This window comes from Dasypus novemcinctus, chromosome 2, assembly GCF_030445035.2.
Source record: "Dasypus novemcinctus isolate mDasNov1 chromosome 2, mDasNov1.1.hap2, whole genome shotgun sequence".
Lineage (NCBI taxonomy): Eukaryota > Metazoa > Chordata > Mammalia > Cingulata > Dasypodidae > Dasypus > Dasypus novemcinctus.
In genome coordinates, this window is record NC_080674.1 from 56,989,181 (window position 1) to 57,011,535 (window position 22,355).

Here is a 22,355-nt window from a genome sequence, read left to right on the forward strand (position 1 = left end):
ACCCGGTTTGATCCCTGGGGCCTCCTGTTGAAAAGGAAGAGAAAGTGTGCCTGCGTGTTAAGCCAGTGCCCACGTGGCAGACCAAGTGCCTGTGCATCTGCCAAGCACCCACACAGTGAACCGAGTGCCCACACAAGTGCCTGCATGGTGAGCTAGTGCCTGCATGGCGAGCCAGTGCCCACGCAGTAAGCTGAGTGTCTACATGATTAATGTGGGCAAGTCGCTTGCCCACATGGTGAGCCGAGTGCCCATGTGTGTGCCCATGTGGTGAGCCAGTGCCTACCCAAGTGAATCACGCAGCAATACACAACAAAGGAAAGGCGATGGGGAGAGTCAAGGTAAAGCGCAGCAGAGACCAGGAACTGAGGTGGCACAATTGACAGGGAACCTCTCTCCACATCAGAGGTCCCCAGGATCGAATCCTGGTGAATCCTAGAGGAGAAAGACTAGAAGAGAAGACTAAAAGAGAAATAGGTACAGAAGATCACACAGCAAATGGACACAGACAGCAAAAACAGTAGGGCAGGGGGAGGGGGGAGCAAAAAAAAGGCAACCGTGACTTCTTTTTGTAGCTAAACCATGAAATGAGAAACTGGTACTGGGTGGGTTGTTTCCCACTAAAAGAAAAGTTCATAAGCTCTACTGACAGGTAGAGAAATCCTAATCAAATCACCTTCCTTGTAACAACTGTATAATGAAGAAAGCTTTGTCCACCAAACCTAATGAAGTAAGCTTTATCACCCACACTTGGAGTTCAAGAGGACCAGAAGCTGACAGTCAGCTTTCTGGACTAATGCTACCTATGGAAATGTCTGCTGACTGAACTCAGATCTTGCGTTACTTCTTCTGAAGTAGGATCAGAGATCTGACCGCTGTCTGTGTGGCTTCCCAGAAGATTTTGAAACATGCTTGTTGTGGGTATGGGGTGGAGACAGGAGAATCCCTGTGGCCCAGGGGTTTGAGGAGGACTCTGGGCAGAACCCAAGAACATCATGCCAAGACTTGTTCCCTTCACTTTTAAGCCCACATGCATTTCAAAAGGAACGTAGTCCTTATTTCAGGAACAAGTAGTCATTAGTCATCAATGTGCAGTGATATTAGAACTGGATACTGATACCTAAACTGTCCTGCCCTCTTTTCCTATCCAGTTTCTACCTACTATCAGAAACAATTCATTTCTACCAAGTCTTCTCCATCAAGTCTTCCATAAATACTCTAGTCCACAATAACCACTAGCCTTTGACAGCATAACACTTATTTCTAGTAAGGTGGGTTATGACCATGTGCAGCACTGTGTCATCTTTTGATTTTTAAGTCATATCATTCATATACACACATCTTATCTCTACAATATACATATCTATATACCATGTACATATCTTCTCTCTACTACTATATACATACATACATATCTAGTCTTTACTACTTATACTTTTCATACACTTATTCAAAAACTGTTTTCTGAGAACCTACTGCTATTGAACCCTACACTTGGGACAAGTGCTACAGTGGGAAGCAAGATAAGCATGGTCCAGGCTCTTACAAATCTCTCAGTAGGATTCGGTTCAGACAACAGAAACTACTCTAGGTATTTCAAACAGAAAGGAATTTAGTATAGGGAATGGAGTGCTTACAAAATTATTGGAAGGGATAAGGCAGAAGCTAAGAGACTAGCACTGGACAAATTATTTCTAGGGCATGCAATTCTAACTGGCTCAGAAGTAAGGAAGATACTGCCATTGCTATATTATGTCCCCCATTTTTTGCTGAAAACTCTCTATTCATCTTTGAAGAAACAGCTCAAGCATCACCTTGTCCATGAGGGCTTTCTTTATCCTGCTAAGATAGGAACTGGCCATTCCATCTTTGGACTCCTCATGGAAGCAGAGGTAGTCTCACCATGGTACCCACCATACTTCCTTGCATTTATACAAGTCTTTCTCCGCTTGACTGTCAGCTGCTTGAGGCCATGCATGGCATGTGGTAGTCACAGAATAATGATTGCTGAAAGAACAGATAAGGCTGGGGCACTTACTACAGACCTGCAATACTGATGAGGATTCCAGTAGAGCCTGTTATAACTAGTCCAGACAGACAATAACTGAGTGAGTCTTCCTGTTTTCATCAAGGGTGAGCTCTTGGGCAGTGTCACTGCATCTGAGTTCTGGCACCATTTTGGGCAATTGAAAGATGATGAAGCAAACAAGTGAGCAAGAGTAGCCTAAGCAGGAAGTAAGAAGCTGGAAAAAAATTGAGTATCTCCATCAGGGATCTTTCATTTTCAACTACAGAAACAGTTCAGATTAGATGAAGGGGGAGGGGAAAAAGAAATTACTAACCAGCTTGACTGAAAGGTCAGAGTGCTGGCTTCAGGCATAGCTGGATCTAGTCCACACCCAATGTCATCTGGGGTCTGTCACACTGGCTCAGTTTTCCTCTGTGGCCTTTAATCACACTAGTTCTCTCTGTATGATGGCAAAGGTGATTACTACAGTTCCCAGCTCATACTCCACCCATTCAGCAATCTTAGAGGAAATACTCTTTCCCAACACTTCCAACAAAATGTTTCAGGACTGACTCTGACTTGGCCTACCTGATTCCCAGCCACCCTGCCTCCTCCAAAATCAGGGGCCCGCATGGGTCAGATTAACCCACCAAAAACCAAGGAGTTGACCATGGGAGGGGTGCCCCTCAAAGGAAAATGGAGGTGCTATTACCAGAAAGACAGGGCACCTTTGGTGTATAGGACAACTCACAGATGTTTAGTACAGTGAGCATCTAGTACTTTCTATCTCTGAAACCCCAATCTTCACTTTGAAAAAACTTTGAACTACTCCAGAGCAACAGCAAAACTGCAGCCATTCTCAGGGTGTTTCTTTCATGGGCTGCCCAAGGCGACTGGTACAAAACAGAAAAATTCAACATCATTTCTAAATTTCAGTGGAGATGTGGAAGAGAAAGGTAAAAGCCATCAGTTTCAGGTCTTGAGTAGTAAAATGGGAGTGAGAGGGAAGAGGAAAAACGCTTGGGATGTAAATGTAGTGAACAACAGAAAAGGATTTAAAAGGAAGTGGCTTCCTCTCATTTGTCAGTGGGGCCTTGTGAGGAACAAGAGAACTACCTTTTCTGGAGCCTCAGCTGCTTCGCTGCCTTTCCAGCCGCTTCCTTGGGAAGAATGAAGCTTTAACAACCAGCATGGTGTCAGGGCTGGCTCCCACCCAAGCCTGAACAGTGTCCCCATTGAGGGGCCCCAGGGGCAGCCCTCGATGCCTCTCCCTTCTCCTACTACCCTCAATGGCCTATTTGTGGTACTTACAAGGGCTGGGAGACCCGCCGCTCATCTCCTACGAGGCCGCAACAGCTGCAAGAGTCCTCAGGAGTGCCACATGGCCCCTTCCTGCACACCCTTGCAAAGAGACCAACAGGAGAGATGCTGGAGTCAGAAAGGGGTCCCCCAAGAGCCTCTTAGATGGGAAAGACAAACAGTCCTCAGTTCTTGCCTCCCTCCGTGCCTTTCTCCCATCTCCTGGTAGCTCTTCACCCCAAAATATTTGGTATCCTGCCTTCCTTGTGCTCGGTTGCCTTCCCTATTCCACCCTCCTTGCTGGCTGGGAGAGAAGAGAAAGGAAGAATAATTTTTTTTCCTGTAAAGCTGAGAGTTTGTGATTCCAGCCATATTCAAATACTCTATCTTTATTGCTTACTTCCTCTGCTGAGATAAAGTGATCTAGAGTGGGAGATGGCAGCTGAAAAATTCTCCCAAGATCATAACTGCTATACTTATCATTGATCTTTAAATCCCACAACAATGCAAAGGAACAGTGTACAGTAATACTTAAATTCTCCTGCGCCCATTAAGTAACAACTGCTACTGTCCTGGGGAAATGACCGGCATACTATCCAGAACAAAGAGGTGAGGACAAATCTTCTGACTTTCTCCTTCCATAGGATATAGAGTCTTGCTTATATGTTTTAATTTTTAAGAGATGCAAGTTGACTACCTACTCGAAATCTCTCCTTCCAGATGCTGTTACCACACATTAAAATCTTCTATTCTCATTGTATTCCCTTTGTAAGGAGACTGGAGAAAATGTAATCTGTGTGAATTACATTCTTTTTTTAAAAGATACATAGGTGGGTCTTATACAAAAAAATATAAGAGGTTCCCATATACCCCAGTCCCCACACCCCATACCGCTCCCACATCAACAACCTTTCCCACCAGTGTGGCACATTCATGTATTTGATGAGTACATTTTGGAACATTACTACACAGCATGGATTATAGTTTATGTTGTAGTTTACACTCTCTTGCAGTACATTCAGTGGGTTATGGCAGGATATATAATATCCTACATCTATCCCTGCAATATCATTGAAGACAGCTCCAAGTCTCAAAAATGCCCCAATATCACACTTCTTTTTCCTTCTCCTGGCCTTCAGCAACTCCCGTGGCCACTGTTTCCACATCAGTGATACAATTTCTTCCATTGCTAGAGTCACAATAATTCTATAGTAGAATACCAGGAAGTCCACTCTACTTATTTTATTCCTCCATCCTGAGGACCCTGGGATGTCAATGTCCACTCCACCTCTAAATCAAGAAGGGGCTTAGATCCCACATGGCTGATGAATGGAGTTCTCCTGCTTGCAGATGTAGACTCTCTCAGTTTCCTGGTGTGGTGGTTGACCATTCTCATCTCCCCGACAGCTGACCTGAGTAAGTCCAATGACCCAGAGTGTACGTGTTGCAAGTCTGCTGAGGCTCGGGGCCCAGCTGGCACTTGGACAGTCCAGAGATTCAAGTCTCCTGAGCATACACCAACCTGAGCATACACCAACCTGAGCATAGTTTCAGTAAAAGTGACAGAAGAAGCATGTGTAGAGAGGAGGTCACATCTGAGCCCAGCTCCATCACACTCAGGAGCACAAATTCCAAAGTAGGGCCCACTGACAAGGCACTGAACTCCAGAGCCATATACATGACTATAGGGCCTGGGTGTCTCCATAGCTCTCAGGAGCACCCCCACCTGGGCTTGTATCTACTTTGGCTGTCTCTGAGATCTATATACACATATAGAAATATGCCTACTTGGAGAAAATTTGTTGACATATAAATACCTCCAGACTCTAGACATCAAGCCTTATAAGTAATTAACAGTGTAGCGAGATACAAACAATTGAATTGTGTCCCCCACAAAGATATGCTCAGATCATCACTCCCAATCCCATGGATGTAAAACCATTTATAAATAAGATCTTTGAAGATGCTATTAGTTAAGGTGAGGCCAAACTGAAGCAGGGTGGACATTAATCCAATATGACTGAAGTTGTTTTAAGCAAAGGGAATTTGGACGGTGTAGTGGGAAACAGATGTGGAGAGAAATGACTAGGGGACAGAGGCAGAACTGAGCTATGCATTACTAGCAAGCCACAACCAGAACTCTATGAATTTCAGAGAAAGCAGAATCTTGCCAAATCCTCGATTTCGGACTTCTAGTCTCCAAAACCATGAGACAGTAAATTCCTGTTAAGCCAATGCATCTGTGGTGTTCTGTTACAGCAGCCTGGCAAACTAAGACACTATCTTTCTCAGAGTGACAGCTGGGATAAAAGGGAGAAAGGGTAGCTTCAGAGACAAACTTTCCTGCTTCCCAACTCTCCTGATTTGAGTTTTTTTTGCAGACCCCAACAAATTCTGTTCTTCAAGCAAATCTATTTCTTCAAGCAAACCTATTTCTGTGCCTATAAACCCATTATGGATGAGACCTTAGATTAGAATCAGTTAAGGGAGCTTTTGATTAGATCACTCCAGCTAAGGGCTTTTGATTAGATTGCAGGAACCCAGGTAGGTCTTAATCCTTTACTGGAGTCCTATATAAATGGAGGAGAGGGGAGAGGAAAAGCTTCCATTTCACCCTGCCATGTAAGAAAGGACTCCAGGATCGCTTGCAACCAGAGATGCTGAGAGAAAGAGAGGCCAGAGGCTGGAATGAGCACGGCAGTCAAAATTGAAGCAACATAACCAGGAGGAGAAGGCAGAGATTGGCCACCATTTTGCCTTGGCACATGGCAGGAATCCAGAATTGCCAGCAGCAGCCCTTTAGTAAGACAAGATCTCTGATGATGCATTGATTTGGACATTTCCACTGCCTCAGAACTGTAAGATTTTGCTCTAATAAATCCTCATCATAAAAGCCAACCCATTTCTGGTATATTGCATTGGCAGCCTGTGGCAAACTAAAACAGCAACAAAAAGAATCTGAGAATGAGCTCCAACTTCACACTTCATTCCCTCCACAACCTCCTTGCCAGAATATGGGTATCCAGCCTCATTCTTCAGGACCAGGGCTCCCCTCCCATACCAGCCCATTCTACATTTGAACAAATATTATTCATCAGAGAATTCTTCCTTACATCAACCTCCAAACTATTTCCCTAAAATGGCCAGATGTTGATCCTGGTCTTGTCCCATTGCTATATAAGCTAACTCCTTGGAAATCTTCAGTTCTACAGATAAATATTTCAACATGGCATGCCTCCTCCTGAGCCTTTCCTCTTTGAACTAAATGACATTCCTGCAACAGTCCCACACATAACACGGTTGCTTGAATTTTACTACCATGGTTGAAGTGATTTGTCTTGGACCTTTTAAAGACATGGAAATCAGCTGAGGTTTGACCAGGGTTAACATACAGACAGAACGTTAGCATCCTTACTAGAAGGATGCTACTTCCATGAAGATGGTCCAAGACTGGATGTTCATCATGTGACACTGTGGACTCCTACTGAACTTCCCTGGCAATAAAACTCATAAAACTTTTCACATGGACTTCTGATAAGCCAGTCATGTCCATTTGATTGATTGAAATTTCCTGGAGTTCTCTAAACCCTGCCAGAAGATGTTCTGTGCTTTCCTTTCCCAGGGAAAATAAAACCACACTACAAAATATTTGCAGAAACTAGTTCAAGTTCGATGTCCAAGTTCTTACAGAGCAGATTTGAATTTTGAGCTCTGGCAGCTCTCCGGTTGAAGCTTCACAGTATGAATACAAAAACTTCTTTTGGCAAAGTCATGTGAAAAATGCAAGCAAGTCTCAATCAGATGTTTTTTCTAAACCATTCACCAGCTTCTTGTCTAATAGAGGTTGAGTGTGAGCTGAAAAATGAATTGGATAATAACACAAAAATAAATAAGTCATTAATTTGGGGTTTCTTTTGAAAAAATTCACTAAAATTCAGGTTTTAAACTCACTTAATCATGGAATAGACAAACAGAAGGGAAACCCAAATAATTCCATTCCTTGTGGAGCTCAAGTCCATCAAAACATTTTTCCCTTTCCTAGAAGGTTCTTACAAATAATAAGTTGAATGATAATTCATACAGCCACATTTCAGCCTTACAAAAGAGGCCCTCAAGAAAGACTAGCTCTTTTGCCAAAAACCCTGTTCAAATTCTCATGTGTTCATCTCATTTTGCAGGAACTGCTCTGATAAACTATCACTGCCCTCAGCTAGTTCTAATACCCATCCCCTCCCTATACAGTAAGTTACCAAATCCTTCTCTCATAATAGCTCTCCTATCCATCCCCTCCTTTTTCTTCTGTTATTACTTCTAGGCAGAATGACATATAGTCTAAGTCTTTCAATGTCAGGGGCCACACTTTCCTGTGATATCCAAATATAATTATTTGTACCTCCGGAAGTCTTGTTCCCATCTCAATATTTCAGAGGAATGGCTTCTTTCAGCTGCCAGTTATCTCTCCCTCTAAACTTCAGTTCCAAGTTTCCTCTGCTCAACTCTTCCGCTCCATACACCTCTTTGTCCTTTGTATATACACTGTTTTGCACCACCAACACAGTTGTTGTACAAGATTTATACTGAAAGCATGGATATTTTGGAAAGGAATTATAGCAGAGATGCAAACAATGTAACATTTAACTCCAGCAACACTTGCTAAAGACCACCCATAAAGAGTTCCCCATCCTGGCCAAGTGACTGGGTCTACCCTAGACTTGAGTTCCTGGCACCATTTCCACTCTTCCTCAATCACAAATGGAAAACTCAACTTTCCATAACATTAAAAAAGAGAAAGCAAATAAACAACCAAAAATCTACGTGTGATGGCTTGAAACTATGTACCTCAGAAAATCATGTTCTTAAAACTAGTCCATTTCTGTGGATATAAACCTATTGTAAATAGGACATTTTGATTAAGTTACTTCTGTAAAGGAATGGCACAGGATGGGTCTTAATCTTCTTACTGGAGTCCTTTATAAATGGGATGAATAGAGAGAGAGAAAATCTTGGAAGCGAAAAACTGAAAGTAATGAAACCCAAAAGAGAAGGGAGAGTGCAGCAGACAGTGCCATGTATCTTGCTATTTGACAGAGGAGTCCAGGATTACCAGCAGCTTGCCTTCAGGGAGAAAGCATCACCTGATGATGCCTCGATTTGGATTTTTCTCAGCCTCAAAACTCTAAGGTTGTAAGCTAATAAATTCCCATTGTTAAAGTCAATACATTTCATGGTATCTACTTTGAATAGGTTTGCACACTAAAACACTACCATAACTTGGCAATACTGAAATGCCTATATTCTTTAGTCAGGTTTCATAAGTAGCAATTTTAACAAGCAAAAAAAAAATTTTTAATGACATAAATGAGCAAAATTACTGGACTTTTTAAAAAATCATGTTCTATCTATATGATGTAATAACATTCAGTTCTTAAAAGTTATTCTGACACCTCTAAAAAGAGTAGCTCCAAGTGGAAATTTACACCTTTTTCCAGTTGTGGGAAAATTGCTTATTATGCAACATTAAAGAAAATCAGAATCCAAACCTGTATTTGAGTATGATTTCAATTCTGTAAAATGTCTGGAGGAAAGCATGCTGAATTATCTACAGGGATTACAGGAGTATGGGTAACTGCTGTTTTATTATTTAAGCTGTTCTATGCTTTTTCAAGGGAAAAAAAAATGACTAAAATAACTGTCTTCTACAACCAGGCAGACCAGTGAGATTTATTTGGGCAGGCACCTGACTGTCAGATATAAGACAGTTTTCAGGCTAGGGCTTTCCCTAATTGCAGGGAAACACTCACTCCCTAAGATTCAGCTCAAACATAACCCATGAAGCCTTCTCTGCCCACTCATCTTCCTTCTCCACTGGACAGTTGGTTGCTTCCTCCCCCTCCAACCTATAATACTCTGTACAACCTTTTATAGTACTTCTCACCTCTGTATCAGTGAGTGGTTTAAGACACAGACAGCACTGTCATATGGAAGAGAGTTTAATAAAGAGACTTTATAAAGAAGCAGGATGTAGTAAAACCACAGAAGTTAGTGCATGCCACAGAACAAATAGTAGGGGGCTGTGTTACCACTCCGAGTCCTGAAAAGGTAGAAGGAGAAAGTGTGCAATGGTTTCAAGCTGTACGGACCCAGAAATGTGTGTTCTTAAGCTAACCCATTCCTATGGGTTTCAACCTATAGGGCACAGGATCGTTTGATTAGGTTACTTCAATTAGGGCATAACCTAGGGTAGGTCTTAATCCTCAAACTGGAGTCCTTTATAAGAGAATAAAATTCAAAGGGAAAGAAAGCTACAGAAGCAAGAATCTAAAAGCACCAAAACCCAGAAGAGAAGGGAGAAAGCAGCAGATGCCACCTTGTGCCTTACCATGTGACAGAGGAGGGCAGGATTGCCAGCCGTCATGGAGAAAGCAGTGCCTAATGATGTCTTGATTTGAATATTTTTCTCAGGCACAAAAGTGTGAGCTTGTAAGTTAATATATCCCCATTGTTAAAAGCTGACCCATTTCATAGTATCCAAGCTGCTAGAATAGAACGAAGTGGGTCCTAGAACCTGGAAAAAGAATGAATTATGTGGAGAGGGCTGCTGGACAGGAGCTGTGGCTTTCTGTAGAGGGATGCAGTCAGCCTATTATTGTAAACCCTCAGGAAAAGAGCCCCAAACTTCATTCTCCTCGCTCTTTCCAATTCCCTGTTGGTGCTCCTCATTGGCCAAATACGGCTGCATACCAGGGATGAGGGAGCCATTTGATGTTGTCCATTCAAAGGGAAGAAAGCTTAGAGAAAGGTAGTGAATGGACCCAGAGGGGCAAACTAAGGATCTAACACAATAATAAACTGTAATTATTGATTTGCAGGCATGGCCCAGGTGTCTGTTTCCTGAGGATCTGTCTTTCCTTTAATATTACAAAGCCCATAGAGCTCAAGGCTGCTTCCCACACACTGCACAAAGTCCAGGCATGTTCCCCTTTCCCCTTCCTTCTGAAGGGTTTCAGGGGTCAGGCTTCTCCTGAGTTGGTTCTTGCTACATCCTATCTAGTTCCTACAACTGTCCTTCTCTCTCACTCACTTCCTCTTATGCTGGACACCACCCTTCTTCCTTCTGTTTTCTCAAATAAGCATGAAGTCAATGTTATTGTATATATCAAACATCTAGGGAGGTGACTGCAACACAAGGTAAGGAACAACTTCGAAGCTTTTATTAGTTATCTCTTACCTAAATATTCATCGACCATTCTACACCACAAAGAATTTCTAAATTGTATCCACTACCATCTTCTAGGGACCCCCTCCCCCTTCAAGAGCCTTCCCTTTTCTCTTTACTGACCACCCTTCGAAACTCTAAATTCTGTTACACTCTTCTTTGTCTAAACCTTTAGATATGTTAATATTCAAGTGCAATCGTTTAAAAAATAAAATAGACAAATAGTTAAAAAATAAGATAAAATAGCCAGGGCCAGGATTAGAGTGAGGCAAGTGAGGACAATCAGGCAAGTACAGGATTAGATCCTCTCTTTATTGAAAATTTTCACTTTGTTCATCATGGATTTTTTTCATTAATTTTGATTTTTTACTATGGTGTTAAAATATATTTATTACTAAGTTTTTGGCATCCCCTTGTTTTTGTACCCAAAGCAAATGGCTCACTCACATCACTCCAGGGCTGGCTCTGGTGGGGAGAGGAAAAAGGCTTATCTCTCTACACTAAATATACCCATTGAAGTGCTTTTCCATACTAAAAGATAAGTTCTCTTTCCAAGTAGAAAATTGCCTTCAAACTCCTGCCAATTTTGAGAATCTTATTTTATTTATTTTATTTTACTGTACTGTACTTTATTTTATTTTGTTTTATTTTATTTTATTTTAGTTGTCCCTCCTTGGCTGGACTATGAGATCTTTCAGGATAGCAAATGATGCCAATCTGTCTCTGTATCCCTGGTGTCCAGGCTTAGTTGGTGAATTATAAATGTTTACTGAATTCAGTAATCTAGTGGAAAGCTCTGTGACTAAGTAGGTCCAGGCCGTGAATTGTCAAATCTATTTAGAGCTTTTATTTTTCATGTTAAAATCTAAAGTCTTAGAAAACTTTAGCTAGCAGGGACCTGAACAGATCATGGATTCCAATCTTTTCATTTTATAGATTAGGAAACCAAAGCTGATATATGTCCATGGTTACACTTACAAGGAAGCTGCTTAGGATTTATCTAGAATATTTAATATTTCTCACTGACAGAGTACTATTCCATATAAATAATTTTTGTAGCATTACAGAGAGTTAGCAGAACAGAAAAATTCTCCATGGGGTTCAGTAAGTCTCACATTAATACAATGGTATATTTCTCCCAACAGAAATCTTAGGGCATGGAAAAGGAGGTGCACGATATGAACATACAAGAGATGCTTATTTGGAAAAATACTGACACCCATCCCAATGACCTGAGCAAGAACAACTGTTACAGAGTGGGAGACAGAAATACTAATATCTAAGAGAAGTTAGACTTCTAAATTAAAGACAGAAAATGTATTTTCTCAAGGTAGATGCATGAGTGAAAGCTTTACAGACAGAAGGACAACCTGATAAGGAAAACACACTTCTTTACAGAGCATTCACCGTGGCAAATTTGTGAGGCACCCAGCAAACTGACAAGTGTCTCTCCACCCCTGTGCCCAGAACAGTTTGGCCAAAGGACATCTAAGGACATGCCTCAAGCAGTCAGCACTAATCTCTTCTCCCGGAATAGCCCAAGGAACCTGTCGAACCTGACTGTCAGCCTTTTCAGAAACGACTTGGAATTCTTTGTGCAGCCTTGATTGGTTTACACAGGAACATCTCTTCTGGGGCTTCTCTGATGAGCTGATCTCTGTCCACGACATCACCCAAAAGATCTACCAACCCCAGATTTGCCCAATGAGTGACACCAATAAGATGCTACTCGATGTAGCAACTCAGAGAAGGAAAGCATTCAAGACAGATGAGGCCCTCAGTCACACAAAAATCAGAGCTGCCACAAATTCATTTCTTTCCCACAATATACCCTGCTAGAAAAGAGGTCAAACTGACCTTGAAGAAGAAAATGCCTTTTCTCCCTTTAGATCAGTTACCATGGCAACCTAAGCTTTCTCTCCAGGGTACCTGCCCACCAGGTTTGCACCTGCCAGCTGGTAGCAAGAGCAGACCAGCGGCCTCAGTTCCCTGCCGCTGTGCTCATTTCATCAACAAAGGTGCCAGCAGTGCCAAGTTGGCTTCATGACATGGATACCTGCCGCTAAGCATTGGGTCCAGAGATCGGGGACTTTCACAAAGGCCGGCCAACAGCTGGCAGGCAGGAACCTGCAGGCCATTGTCATCCTGGGCTGAACTGGAACGCTTGCGGGAGACAAAGACTCTGTCTGTAATCACAGCATCCCGCCCCACCTCTGTGTTTTATTTTCAGCTCCAGGCCCCTTCCTAAGAGAGGGCCACGGGCCTGAAGGTGCCTTTTGTGTGTGTGTGTGTGTGTGTGTTTTCTTTAGCATTGCCTCGCCATGTGCACGCTGGTATAAGATAGCCTTTCCCATTCACCACTTGTTTCATTTCAAATCAGAAAGCTCACCACAAGTCACCCTGGGCCAATAGGTTCAGGGGTGGAGCTTGTAACCAGAAGCCGTGTCAAACTTCCTCTGCTGGCTCCACACCAAGGCCTCCGAGGATTTCTTGTCACATGAGGTTCGTGTAGTTTCACATCCTCTAAAGAAAGCTCTGTCGAAACTCTCACGTCTCCCATGGCTCCAGCTCAAAACAACCACCCGCTCAGCCACCTTCCTAACTGTTTTGAGCAGGGAGTCAGGAGGTCTGGGTTCAGTTTCAGCTCAGTCTCCTTGACCCTCAGCCATCACTGGTCCTCAGTCTCTTCATCTGAAAAATAAACAAGCCAAAGCAATTGGCACTAGAGTCCCTTTCAACTCTCCTTTTTCCCAAACCCTTATTTTTCCTGCTGCTTTCTAAAGAAGCTGCTAATCTGAGAAGCTCTGGAGACTAATAGAGACTATTTTGGTTTTAAAAAATAAATGGCTACATGCAAAAATGTGGATGAACTTTAAAGCATGCTGTATAATTTCATTAGTACAAAGTTCTACAACTGGCAAAACTAATTTACAGGGAAAAGGTTAGGACAATGGTGGAGTAGGGAAGGAATTACCCAGGAAGGGGCCCAACTTTCTGAGGTGACGGCTATGTTTTGTATCTGGGTAGGGTGACCCAGATGAAAGCATTTGTCAAAACTCATCAACTGCTACTCTTAAGATGTGTGCATTTCATGTTACATATATTTTCTCTCTCTCACCCAAAGAGCCATAAGCAAATGTTGAACTCAGTGGTATGCACATTGGAGTATTTATGGGGTGAATGTACTATATCTGTAACTTTGAAAGAGAAGCAAGTAAAGCAAAATATTAATTGTAGAATCTAAGTGGTGGATATACAGGTGATCACAGTGCAATCCCTTTAGCTCTTCTGTATGTTTGATAATCTTCATTATAAAATATTCAGAAATATTACAGGATTCTACCACACACTAATAACTTACAAAGTGCTTCTCCTACTCATTCCCTCCTTTCCTCCAGCGCTCCCTCCTTCTTGACATGTGACCTTTCCCCCCCACTGAATGAGTCAGTGGAAATGGGAATATTCATTGATTTGAGAAGATAACTCCCTGGTGCTCTTTGATGACTAAATGTTTTTATCACCGTCCATGGCCTTCAAGAGAAGAGGACAAGTTCCGTGAATCCAGAACCCACCCCTTGGCCTTACCCTCCTTGGCACAGTTGTCTGAAACAGGGTTCCCTGTGAGGCTGACCGCCTGCCCCCAGCAGGGACCAGTCTTCAAACCACAGGGCACTCTTCTGCTTTTGGATTACCAGCATCCTTAGCATACTTGCAGTTAATGCATTCCAATTAAACCATTTTAATCCAATCCCAAATGTAATGGGATATATATTTTTAAAATTACTCTGGGGGTTAATAAATCAATTACCAAGGAACAGATTACCGTGGTGTCTTTTCCCAGACTCACTACTTTTACCCAGTCATAAATAGAAATATCATAAATACATCTCCCTGAAATGTTGTCTTATTGGACACTTCCCTTAAAGACCCCTAAGCACACCCTTCTTTATTCTTCCCTGTGACCGTTTAAAGTTCTTTCATAAATCTCCAAAATAGAAAGGTTTTATTTCTCAACTAGTCCATTCCTATGGGTGTGAGAACCATTTGATTGGACCGTGTCAGTGAAGCGTGCCTCAGGTTGTCACCACTCTCCTACTGAAGCTGATATAAACAGAGACCAGAGAGAGACACACACAGGAGAAAGGAGGTGCCATTTTTTATCCTGCAGTGTTAGAGGACTAGAGGATCACTTAAGCATGAAGCCCCCAAGAGGCTGGGCCCACAGAAAAGTTCAAGGGGAGAAGAGCCTTGCTATATGACTGATAGCTTACAACTGAACTCAAGAAGAAAATGGAGCAGCCAAGATTGAGAGAGAAGAGGCCTGGAAAGAGACAAGACCTATATCTGCTTGCTCACAGCTGAGCTCCAGGAGCTGGGCTCCAAGAGGCAGTGAACCCAGAGGGGAAGGCTGAGACCTCGGCAGAGATCGGGAGCCATCTTGCTTTGCCAACTGGCCAGACAATAGGATCAACAGTAGCTGGCTTTGGTGAGAAAGCATCACTTATGGTGCCTTGATTTGGACTTTTCAAATCCAAATAGAACTGTAAGCTTTAACCCCAAATAAATCTCCTTTATAAAAGTCAACCTATCTCTAGTACTTTGCATCAGCAGCCCTTTGATAAACTAAAATGCTCCCCAACTTGATGTCTTCACCATGAAAATCACACATCTAAAGGAACATACGCTACTATGATCTGCATTGGGACCAGCTGTGAACTAATTCACAGATAACTCCTTTTGGGAGCAAAGAATTAAAAGAAGCACTTATAAGAAGACAGAGTAAGTCTATTTGTTAGGGCTAGAATTCATGACTCTTCTCCATTTTCCTCCTAGACCAGTCAATCAAATCTAATACAAGCATACACATTTACGGAGCACTGGCCATGGTCAAGGCCTGTGGTCATTCAAGGAATAGTGGATGTTTCTTTGCCCCACACCAGCATATAATCTAATCTAGTGAGGGAGATCAAATATCTGTCTATAGGAGTTTGAACAATAAAATATTTGGAAAATTGTTGGATACATCAGTGGAAGAGGCGTCCAAGCTCTCTAAACCAGGAATGATTCACTGAGTGGTGGGTACTCTAGGAACTTAAGAAAGGACATATCACCTCTGACTGGAGTAAGGGACAGAGGCCTCACAGGTAGAATTTGAGCTAGGCCCAGAAAATTAGGTAGAACAGGAGGAATGCAAGAAGGGAGAGACCATCCCAGGCAGGTAAAATAGGGTGACTAAAGGACTACACCAGAGAAGCGTCATTCCATATGCAAAAGGTCTTTCTGACTTTTAGTTCCTCAAAGGAACTGATAGCAAAATTCTCCCCACACCCACCCACTTTGGGAGGAAATTCTGAAATAAAATCTGCTTCTTCAAAAATAAACATCATTGGGAAACGGACTTTGGCCCAGTGGTTAGGGCGTCCGTCTATCATATGGGAGGTCCGCGGTTCAAACTCCGGGCCTCCTTGACCCGTGTGGAGCTGGCCATGTGCAGCGCTGATGTGCGCAAGGAGTGCCGTGCCACGCAAGGGTGTCCCCCGCGTGGGGGAGCCCCACGCGCAAGGAGTGCGCCCGTGAGGAGAGCCGCCCAGCGTGAAAAGAAAGTGCAGCCTGCCGAGGAATGGCGCCGCCCACACTTCCCGTGCCGCTGACGACAACAGAAGCGGACAAAGAAACAAGACGCAGCAAAAAGACACCAAGAACAGACAACCAGGGGAGGGGGGGAAATTAAATAAATAAATAAATCTTTAAAAAAAAAAAAAACATCATTATAGCCTAATACTTCAAAGTGAACTAGAAGACTATCAGTAAGATCGCACCATCAAACTGGAGGATTCTAGATTTCCACAAGCCACTCCACGAAAAGGAAAAGTTATAAAACCATTCTAAACAAACAGAAAGATGCCACTATTTTGATTTGTCACAGTTTTAGGTGAGCCAGCAGATAACTTATACTCTGTATAAAAAGTCATACTGGATCTGCATAGGTAGACTCAATATATATCCAAATAACTATAGTTGTTGGACTTGTTTTATTCACTTCCCTTCCTCCACATACTCATTATACTGTACAGCTATAATATTGTGGGATGAATGAAGGACCTGGAGGCAGAATATTTATCTGGGTTTAAATCCCACCTTTTGTCTGTGTGCTTTTGGACCAGTTCAAGACATTTCTGAGCTTCTATTTCTTCAAATATAAGTTTGAAAATATAAATAGCTACCTCAAAAGGTTGACATGAGAATGAAATAAACAGTGGGTGTGACAGGCCTTAGGGGAGGATGTACATCCATAGCAGATGCTCCAGAGATTTTGTTAACTTGTTTTGTGAGATGAGAATCATGTTAAATTGTTCAAAAATCAGATGAGAATCTATGATTAACCAGCTAGGCTATTGTCTTTCCATTCCAATAATTCTTCTCCAAAAAAGTTTCCAAGTGTAAAAGTCTACTAGAAAGGATTGCAGATTTGATAAACATCTTTCAAGAGTCCCCCTACCAACTCCACATACACACTTGTGAAAAATTAACATTCAGTCCCTTTGTGAAGGCTTTTTATCAGGAAATATCAAACAGTGCTAAAAGGAGGTAGTGTTTTCTGTTTTGTCCCCTGTAAGACACAAGTGACCATACTCCTTGACTAGTTCAGCTAACTGAACTGCTAGAGAGCCAGAGTCATTCACCAAAGGAATGGGAATTCAGAAGAGGGCAAATGCACAGTTTAGACACTACCCTTTCCAATATGAATTAATCAGACATGAGGTGATAGAGGGAGTTCAGCATTTTTTTGTCACCAGTTTCTCAACAGACCATCTCCTGTCCTCTTTCTGTAAAGTTTAGAACACAAAAATAAACCTCAAGGTCATATTTCTGTGTGTCCCACACTGTCTTAAGGTAAAGCTAGTGTTCACCAACTGTGAAATAGCACACACTCCATCTACAAGTGTATGTGCCAGATCATCACAGTTTGTGTGTGACTGGCCCCAGCTTCAAAGAAAGCCTGCAACCAAAAAAAGAAACAAAAAGTTTTAATTTCACCAGATCCACCTGTGCAAGAAAAGAAACCCAAAAGTACAATGGCAGCAAAGAATGTTAGACTTGGAAAACACCTTAGAGAACCTTTTCATTCTGCAGAAAAAGAAACTGGATCTCAGAGACATTTCCAACTGTAAATGGAAGTTGCATTTGTGATTCTGAATGTGCAACCTTTCATAGCACCACCCAAGCATAGAGCCGGAAGTGACCTTATAAATAATGCAATCTGCCTCTCACTTCATTGATAAGGAAACTGAGGCCCAAAGAAATTAAATGACTACTTTGAAACCACACCATTACTTAGTAAGACTAAATTCCATCTCTGTTTATGCTTCTGAGAGACTTTGGTATCCTCCTCCCCTAACCTTTCCATCAGCACCCTTCTCCACCCTCTTATTCTCTGATATGGGTAAGTGATGTTTTCAATGTTATTATATAAATAAGGTCACCATTTCCTTTCCTACCAGATCGACACTCTTTAGAAATTCTGAAGCCACCAGCTGCACCCAACCAGCTGTAAACACTGCCAGGCCGCATCCAGCCCACTCTTAATGCCTGTTCTTGTTTTATAAGGCACCCAAAGCAGGTCAGCATCAAAGACATCAACTGGGAGAATTCAGCATTTTCCCTTGTTGAAATCTGTGTTTACCAAAATAAACAAATCAGTGCGTGGCAAAACTACAATAAACAAAGATATTTTTACTCCTGGTTATGAGCAGCTATGTCTATTCCCTTGCTCTCAATGGTAAATAGAGCGAGATAAGATTGAGCAGGATTAATCAGACAAAGGAGTAGTCCAAGTTCTGTGTTCCTATAGAGAACTATGCCATTAATAATCAGAAAAACTCAAGCCCTAGAACCATTTTTTTTTCATTCATTTATGCGCTAGACAAAAATTGAAGACACTGGGAGGAGTAGGTTTCAGTTGCAGGGGAGGGGGTTATGAATCAGGAGTTCAACCCTAGACTCTATAGACTCTATTAGATATCCAGTTAATAGGGTTAAGTGAAACAATTAAAAAACACATCCTATTAGAGATGTGAGTCAAGAGAGCATTATCTAACTGCTACATCTAACTACAATGGGGTTTAGGGAAGACATACAGCCTGGAGATAGAAATGTTGGTATCATCAGCATATGAAAGAGAGTGAAAGCCAGGAGAACAGATGTGATCACCTAGTGAGAGCAAAGAAAAGAATGACCTGGGGCACTCTAACATTGGGGTTTGGTGAGACCTGGAGAAACCAGTATAGAAGGTGGAGGAAGGGTCTAGAGAGATGCACAAGATCAGAGATCAGGATGCCAGGGTTAAGTGAGTGACCAGCTGTGTTCAATGCTGCTGATTCTGGATGCAAGCTGAATAATAATGGGAAAGCCAAATGATAGCTGCCTGTACCTCCTATGATCATATCTACAGCCTCCAAATAGTAATATTAAGAACTAGGATCTATAGAGTATCTATCATGTCCCAAAGATTGTGCCAGGTATGACAAAGTTCACCTGCCAACTCTGACGGATTGGCAGTGGCTACATGGAGCATTGTGTTGAGAAGGATTCCAGGCTGCCTCTTAACTTAAAACTGTGAGTTATGATATTTGCTATGGACATAGAATAAGAAAGTGGCATCACAATACATTACCTTGGGCTTACAACACCACAGTGGTGGTATAATTAGCCCCATCTTACAGATGCAAACACCTACCTCAGGGAGGTCCACTAACCTCCCCAAAATGGCACAGCTAGATGTGGCAAAGGGGAAACTTGGGTTTGGTCAGCCGACCTTTGTGCACACTGCACAGCTTCTCTCTCCTTTTTCCTTCCAACCCAAAGAGTGCACAGAATTCCAGTTCCCCGGGATATGAGTCCTCTAAATTAAACATATGACTTTGAAAGCATATAAATAGCAGTATACACTTCAAATGGGTTGATTCCTTTATGCTTAAAGAAAATAAGGTACAGCTGGATTTGTGAACTGATGTCAAGAGGTATGTTTGCAGGCTTAAAATCAAGAGAAAAAGAAATAAAACTTGAGAAAAGAATAGTCAAAATTCTTTCAAGAGCAAGTTTTTTCAACCTTGGGCAGTGGAAGGTGACACAGTAAGACACAGTAAGAGCAACCATTAAAAATATGGCAATTATTTTGCCTTCATCATTCCCATAGCAACCTTGTATTATTCCCTGCCAAGAAATAACTCAGTAGGCACCAGGAATTCTTAGCTTCTCCTTTAGCACCAAGCCCTTCCCGCAGTCACTTGTATTAACATTTGCAAAAGATTTATTTCCCTTTGATTCAAATAATTCCACATTCCCAAGAATATCTCGATTGGAGCGTGGCCAGATGCCTGCAGGGCTTGCAGCGGTCTCCCTGGTCCTGGGTAGTTCCCTGGGTGCCCATGAATGGCTCATTGTTAAAGAGGAACCCAATGCAGAGAACAGAGAAAATACAGAAGAGGAATCAGTGTCATGATCTGAAGATTTGTCTGGATTCTGAGCAATGAGACTGAGTGGGAGTGGCAATCACCTAAGGCTGTTGTGAGTCAGTGATCCTTGCCTCCCAGACCAGGGCTTCCGCTAAGATGCTGCCCAGTTCACGATCAACAAACTACTCACCGCAAGAGATTCTGAATCCAGTTCCCTCCATGTAACCACACACGAGGATAGAGCAGGTCCCAAACTAAAACTTGCCTTCCTTATTTGTGAAGTACCTTCGAGCATCTTCAAGCATGTGTCAAGCACCAACTGTATGCAGGATTAAAAATATCATCTTGGTATTCAAAGAAAAATCTGAGGCCACTGCAAATATACTGGATGGCAAGAACAACTGGCCAAAAGTCAAAGAAAAGTGTGATCTCTACACTCTTATATGATGGAGATGGGGAAACCAACTCCTGCTCTGATCTCTGATTTTTGCTACTAACTTTCTGAGTATATTCTGTTTTTCTATCCAAGTTAACAGGGCACGTGGAGAAGCATACAGCTACTCACTTCAAAATACATTGCAATCAAAGATAAAAAGTACCATAATTTTAGCATTTCTTGGGATTAGTCAAACTTTCACTAACCTCAATTGCAGAGTGAAAAAAATATTTTCTTGGTATAGACTTTCTGCGGTAAAACTATATTTATTATTTCTGTGATGTATTGGCCCACCCCACAATTAATGTTTCATGAATATAACTCAATAGCCACAAGCCTATAGTTTAGAATATGGCTATCATCAAAATGTTACACATCCTGGAACTTACGTAATTAATCCATCTGCAGAAACAATAGCCATATCTCCTCAAGAGAAAATGTATTTGACTATATACCATGGAGAAAAATAAGCCTAGCTTGCTAAGACAAGCCTCTGTCCTTCAGTTGCCCTCCTTACTATCCTGCAAATAAAGCTCAGAGGCTAGATGGAATCTGAACATCTACCCTATGGACACATCTCCATTTTCATCTAGGTCACTAATATATTAAAAACACTGATGAAGGGACATTTGTTGAGTAAAGTCATTTTTCCCTTGACATTTATTATCAGTAGAAAAGTTTTTCTGTTTTAATACCCACATTCTGGCATATAATTACTGTAATAAAGTCTACTTCTTCACGCTGCCAGCATTATGAAATCATGGCAATGGTTGTAAAAATAAGGGAGGTCACAACCCTTCCCCACACACATACACACCCACTCTGCAGCTGATATTAAATAGCTTTGGTGGGAAAATGCAGACCTTTAAACTTTCTCTACCAAACTCAATGCATTCTGTATTTAACTTCTTCTTTAAAACAGTTTGTGTTGTAAAAATTCAAAAACTGCATATGGTCATGGAAAAAAAAAAAGAAGGAGCTTATACTTAATTAGCTACTAAGTCCAACTTGGATGAAGCACAATAACAACCATTTCTTTGTGCTAACCATTTTTAATGATATGCATTACATGCATTGGCCTGTCTAGTGCCCAGACTGTTCCAGCATCAATCCTGCTTTAGTATTATGCTTTTGGCAAAGGACAGCAACGCGAAAAGTCTCCATTTTGATGCTTTGCCATTTTGGTGGGATAATAACTTCTGAAAGAGTAAGTTCCCTCTAAACTTTATACCACCACCATACTTCATTGACCACAAATGCTGTAAAATATTCTCTTTACACCTCAAGCAGTAATCAGTAGTTTTATTTATTTTCTCTGAGTTTAAATAGAAACCACCACAGCTATTCTTTTACATAACTTAGATATAACTTTTCTGCTTCCAACCAAGACCCAAGTCAGACTAATTCAGGATCATAAATTGGATAAATTGGCCCAAGAGAAAGCATATTGTCCATTTTTTAAAATCTTTTGGTTCTCTATGGAATAGAAGCTTCCTTAATGAAGGTCTAAGGAAATACCAATTATAAAGCAAATCTTGGGTTTCCAAATTAAAATAATCCTAAGTAGAGATGCTATTTGGGGGTCAGAGGTTGGGATCTCTGGGAAATGGGAAATATCTCCTGGGAATGGGAAATATCTTATATCCATTGTCCTCCAAAGCAACACTGAATGTTTGAGAACAAGGTATGTTAGCTTCACAAGAAAGGCACCAACACTGCACAATAGAGAAAGCTAAGGCCTGTAAATGCAATCCCTGCTTCAGACAGAGCAGCTCTGCTGTAACCTATTTTATGTCCTGGTCTTACACATCAGGCTTTATTTATTTAGGGAGAAAAAGAGCCACTACAACCACTCTAGAAAGCAGTTTGAAGTGAGTACACTCTATGACCAGCAATTCCACTCCTAGGTAGGTCCTGGAGTACATATGTCCCTCAAGATGCATG

General features: G+C 41.8%; 1 long non-coding RNA gene across 1 annotated transcript in view; it reads right to left on the reverse strand.

Moving 5' to 3' along the window:
* LOC111764228 (uncharacterized) overlaps positions 1–22,355 on the reverse strand; it is a 74,669-nt gene that overhangs the window by 14,902 nt on the left and 37,412 nt on the right. The window contains exon 6 of the long non-coding RNA XR_011645771.1: positions 12,910–13,211. This is a non-coding gene — a long non-coding RNA (uncharacterized lncRNA). The remainder of the gene's footprint in view (positions 1–12,909; positions 13,212–22,355) is intronic.